Consider the following 6,000-nt stretch of genomic DNA (forward strand, 5'->3'; position numbering starts at 1 on the left):
GTGACGGACCTTGAGGAGGGAAGTGGATCCATAGTCTGGAGGGGAATTTTTACCTCAACGACCACTCCCTCTGCTGGGACATCTTCCGAAGAGCGCTCCACCACTGCCAGAGAGCCCTGTGCGTCCCCGGCAACAAGGTCCTGCCCCTCTGCAGTGGCAATCTTGATGGCCTCATCCGCGGCAGACTTCCTTTATCATCCACCACCTCCAGCAGCTCTAGTTCCTCGGCTTGGGGGCTGCACATGAAAAGGCCAGTGAATAAAGAGGAAGCGGGAGTCTTAAGCAAATGGATAAACTGGGAGAAGCAATCAAAGCAACGAAGAAAATAAGAAATAAGTAAAGTGCCTGGGGAAGTTTGCCGAGCGGGAACCCCTGTTTCCCCAGCAACAGCTGTTGCCGGGCCATGACTTTCGCCCTCTGCCGTGGTATTCCTGGCAGCCTTCTGCGCAACCTCATCCGCAGAAGGTTCTGTGGGGGGTTTCTTCGGCTCGAGCGGTGGGAGAAGTGTGCCCCTCAAGGAGGGGCTCGCCCTGCGTCGTCTCACCTGCCCCTCCGGCTGGGGGAATGGGGAGATCGTCCCCATCACCTCCGGCGGATGGGACCAAGTCTCCGCTCCCAGGCCGACGGCTGGACTAGGGGCTCGGCACAGGGTCCTCTACATCACCCCTCACCAAGGGCGGGTTCTCTACGCCCTTCAGCGACCCAAGGCGCCGGAGCCTCTTCCGGGAACGGTGGATGAGGGTTTCCTCCACCTCCTCCACTTCCATATCGGCAACAACAAGAACAAGAGGTTAGTTAGCAAGCGCATTCAAGTATGCCTAAAGATATCCGCAAAGGGAGAATCTTCCTTACTCTTCTGTGATTAGCATAGAGTTCAAGTTGAACTCCATGGGAGGCGAGGGCTCTCTTCCTCTCTTTGGGGTGGAGGGACAGAACTCCCCGGCAGCTTCGGTACCGGCATGGCGCTGGGGGCTCCTGGGGAGACGAGCTCAGTGAGGAGGTCGAGCCGGAGTGGGAGCTGGAATCTACCTCCACGTCCATCGATTTCTTGGCGGAGGGAGCCTTGGTCCGAGCAAGGCGGGGAGATTGACGACACGCCACTTCAACTGTAGTGGCCTTAGTGGTGGTCTTCTTCACCCTCTTGGAGGCTGGCGCTGGGTTGGAGGTCGCCACCCCTCGGGTGCCGACTCGCTGGTCCAGGACCAGCTTAGGAGCTTGAGGCCCAACGGCAAGGCACTCCTCATTGAGCCCCATCACCCCGCCAACTTCGTCCTCCCCCTGAAGCTCCGTTCCTGCTGTGGCTAGGGTTTCTAGCCCGACAAGGTTATCTCCGGCGAGTTCTTCCCTAGCAGCCCCTTCCTTGGCCTGCACCTCGCTACCATTGAGGGAAGAACTTTTATCCTCAGCCTTCCCTTTGCCTTTTTCGGTCTTCGCACCCTTCGCCGTCTCCGCGAGACGGGCGGCCTTCTGCTCCTCAACCCTCCTCAGAATGTATGCCACCTCCATAGAAGAGGTGCGTTTATACATTCCCTTTTCGACCCTGGTAGCCTTCTCCACCTGGGTGTTCGACCACTGGAGCTCTTTGTCCAGGGTGGGTAGCTGCCAGGTGCTTACTACCCCTTTGGCGTTACAGTCTGGCATCCACTTCAGTATCTGGTCCCGGGCAGAATTAATATTCAAGGGGATGACGGATGTCGGGAGCTTGAATAATTCAAAGTGACCAAACAGTTGCTCGCACAGCCAGCCATGACCATAAACTGACAAGTCGTTGGCCAATCCTTGGAGCAACCTCATCCTATCGGCAGCATCCCCGTATAGCCAGGCGGGTCTGTCCCGCTCCTGCAACGGTGAGATAAGACGGAGAAGGAAATCTACCCCCACATGCTCCATGGTTAGCCTGGCAACCTTCAAACAGGTAATCCTGTTGATTGCCGGGCGTACCCTTCAGTGAGGCCTTTGGTGCTCCAATCCATGCCGCGCTCAACACATTCCTTCCGTGCTTCATAGAACTCGGCGGCTTCCTCATCTTGAATCCAACACCAATCCCCTCTCCACTTGTCCCACCTCTCACGCTAGTTCCTAGGGATGTAATCCCAGATCTTCCTCGCCACCCATGGCATCCAGCTGATGTTTCTAGAGCGGTGGCCCTTGTTTTCCACCCACGGTATGAAATAATGTCGAAACAGATCCACATTGGGCTTGACTCCAACAAAATTTTCGCACAAATGCACGAAAATAGCCATGGTCGCCATTGCATTTAGCATGAATTCGTGGAGGTGGAATCCATAGATGTTCATAATTGCCTCAAAGAATTTGGAGAAGGGGAATAGAGGCCGTAGATGAAGTAAGCACAGAAGAATCGATATGAGTTCGGCGGACCTTCTTACCCTGCCGCGAAGACTTTGGGCGCCCCATGACCATTCTGGACGTTCCTCCCCCACAGATACCATACCTCGCCTGGAGGAATGGACCGCTCAATGTCGACGGGACGAAGATGACATCTTCTCTTTGCTTCTTGTTCAGCTCCGTCGCACTCTTGCTTCCCTCGCCGGCGACTTCCTTCGCCGCGGCCGTCTGCTTTCCCTTCTCTACGGGATTTTCCCCATTCTTGCGGTGGCGATGCGGAAGGGGAAGGGATCCGATGGGAGGGGCGGCGGAGAACAGGAGGGTGAGAGGAGAATTGTCGCTTGGCTTGCAGAGGAAGGAGATGGGGAACGGGGCAAGAGACAGGTACACATGTCGCTCCGCTTTTCCTTGCTCTTAAGGGGGGTATGCGGGGCAGGGGTGCGATGCTTCGGAAAGTTTCCGTTTTACCATAATTGCAATAGCCGCACAACCCCACGACATGCAGTAATTGCGGAAAGTGGACGTTGGATTGACTAGTCGTCGAGGTACACCGGCATGCGCAGCCCTCTCCTGCCACATGTCCGTGCAATTTTTGGAGCCTAACCCAACGTGCCACACAACACGTGTGGCTCGGGCCTGGGGGCTTATGTCAGGGAAAATATACAGGGGTATGTATTTTCCCCTGACTCGTGCATGGGCAAGTCAAGGTCAAGCCAGAATACAAGAAACCAAGATCTCGAAAGAACCAACATGCAGATCAAGAGGACCAGGATCGAGTCAGAGAAGCAAGATACCATCAGGACAAGGCCTCATTTTCTGGGCAGGCGAGCCCGACAAAGGGCGAGGCCACGCCCAGAAGAAGACAACCGAGGCATCCCGGCAGGGCCTGCCAGGACTCATAGAGACGAGACCACCTCACCAACCACTCCACCATGACCCACATCATCGATCAGTGTGATGTCAAGCCGCAAAGTGACTAAGTGGCAGCCATGCGCCACATGGCAGCCTCTCCCTACAAGAAAAACCCGTATATGACACCCATTCTGCCACGTGTCAAACAAGCAGGCGTGAAGCTGGCAAGATGGCCCGCCAAGCCTTGCCGGGCAACCAACGATGTGACGTTGAGTGGTGCATTTAATGCACCCTGTCAGCTCGCAGAGTTATGTATGATTGCACTGTTTGCTATCTTATCAGTGCATAATGACTACTTTGCCATTGTGGTAACCCCTTGATCCATAAAAGGAGCCCCATGGCAACCATAGAAAGGGTTAGAAGGTTGGATAACTCACACCCCCATACACGCGTAGCCGCTGCTGCCCAACCCCTTGCCAGGCAAGTGTACTACGCTCCACCAGCACTCTTGCACCACCAATCCATCAAAGCAGGAGTAGGGTTTTACGCCTCACAGTGGCTCAAACCTGGGTAAAATTGCCTGCGTGATCTCTGCCGTGCTGCCCCATGCTCGTCTGCTCTTTGTGCGACACGACGTCCCCCTGCCGAACCAGCAACGGGCCTTCTATTCCCATAGGTGGCCGTTATTTCCCTCTACACAACTTATTATCCAAAGAGAAACAAGCAACTAAGCTTGGGGATGCCCCCGAAGGCATCCCCTCTTTCTTCTATCGACAATCGGTATTTTAATTGGAGCTATATTTTATTCGTCACATATCATGAGTTTTACTTGGAGCGTCTTGTATGATATGAGTCTTTACTTGTTTTTCTTTTTAGCTTGTGTCATCTATACTTGCTGGACACATGTTTTTGAGAGAGCCAAAATTATGTTATGATTTGTTAGAATTGCTCTATATGCTTCACTTAAATTTTTTTGAGCTATGGAATTGATCTAGTGCTTCAATTATATCTTTTTGAGCACTGTGTGCTTTAATATTTTTGAAGAATGCTCTCATGCTTCACTTAGATTTATTTCAGAGTTAGTAATTTTTTGAAGAAATTCTCTCATGCTTCACTTTTATTATTTGGAGAGAAGAATTTTTTATGCTCGTGTGCTTCACTTAAATTTGTTTGAGCTAATCAAAAGAAACATATGAAAATAGTCCCAAAGCGATAGATATTCAAGAGGGATATAATAAAAACTTTCATGAAGATCATTGGACGAAATCAACTTGATTCTTTGTAATAGTTTTGTGATAAGAGGATAGTGATATATGAGTCATGTTGGTGAGTAATTATGCTTTAGTAAGAATATTGGTGTTAAGGTTTGTGATTCCCTATGAAAGCACAAAAGTCAATAGTTATGCAATAAAATCACATCCTACTTATGGTGCATAATTCAGTGTTAGTTACACTTAATGCCCCCTTATGTGATTTTCATTTTCTTGGTTGGATGCTTCTCAATCTATTTGCTAGCCTCCACTTGTACTAAGTAGAAATACTAATTGTGCATCAAAAATCCTGAAACCCAATTTTGTCATATGAGTCCACCATACCTACCTATATGCGATATTCCCATGCCGTTCAAAGAAAATTTGTATGTGCTATCTCTAATTTTCAAAATAAATTTCCTTTTTGTGTGCTGGAACCGCTCATGAAGTGGCAGGGGTTGGCTAATATTTTACATGCTAGATGTGTTGTTCTCAATATGAGTGTTTATCCACTTGTCATTGCACGAGAGTACGATGGTAATAGGGATTCCCGGTCCCGAAATGAAAAAGCAATGTACTTTATGTTGTCAAATAATAAATTCCTTGGAAAGTGTTGGTATGGACGGTACCCGTGGATACGGCTAGCCGTGGAATGTGAAAGAATGGTGGAAAAAGGAATAAAGTTTATTTTCTGTTTGGGAACCGCCTATGATATATCTAGCATGTAAAGTGTTGGGAATTACTCGGTTGTTTTCGTTGACAGGAAAAGTATGCCTCTCAAAAAAATTATCTCTCAATTTTTGCTTTGAGCTCTGACACATCTACAAATCCCTACTTCCCTCTATGAAGGGCCTTTCTATTTACTTTGTGCAACTTTTATTTTTATTTGAGTCTCCATCCTCTCTTATAAAGCACCAACTAAGAGGCACTATGATCATACTTGAGCATTGGATGTAGCTAATCTGCGAGTGTCTTTCATGAATGGATTAATGATTGAGCATGATGGGCTAGGGGTAACTTTCTTTAGGGTTGATATTTTGAAAGACATGCTTGCTTGTTGATATGCTTGAGTATTGAAATCTTCATGTCAAAACTAGACAATTGCTTTGAACCATATAAAAGTCCAAATGTCCATGATACAAAAGAAAACAATATGTGAGGAACATGTTAGGCAGCATTCCACAGCAACAATTCTGTTTTTATCATTTACCTACTCGAGGACAAGAAGGAATTATGCTAGGGGATGCTGATACGTGTTATATTATCATTCTTGGATATTTTACAACCATTTTATAGCAACATTATATCATTTTTTGGGACAAGCCTATTGACAAAGTGCCCAGTGTCGGTTGCTATTTTTTGCATGTTTTTTACTTAGTAGAATATCATTATCAACCGGCGTCCAAATGCAGCGAAACTTTTTGCAGAATATTTTTTGGACCAGAAGGCACCCAGTGGGCCAAAGAAGTACTAGAGGGGAGGCCCGAGGTGGGCACAACCCACCAGGGTGCGCTAGGCGGCCCAGGCACGCCCAGAGGGGGTTGTGCCCCCC

Source organism: Triticum urartu, chromosome 3A (genome assembly GCF_056163025.1).
Source record: "Triticum urartu cultivar PI428250 chromosome 3A, HENAU_Tu73, whole genome shotgun sequence".
In the NCBI taxonomy this organism is placed as follows: Eukaryota; Viridiplantae; Streptophyta; class Magnoliopsida; order Poales; family Poaceae; genus Triticum; species Triticum urartu.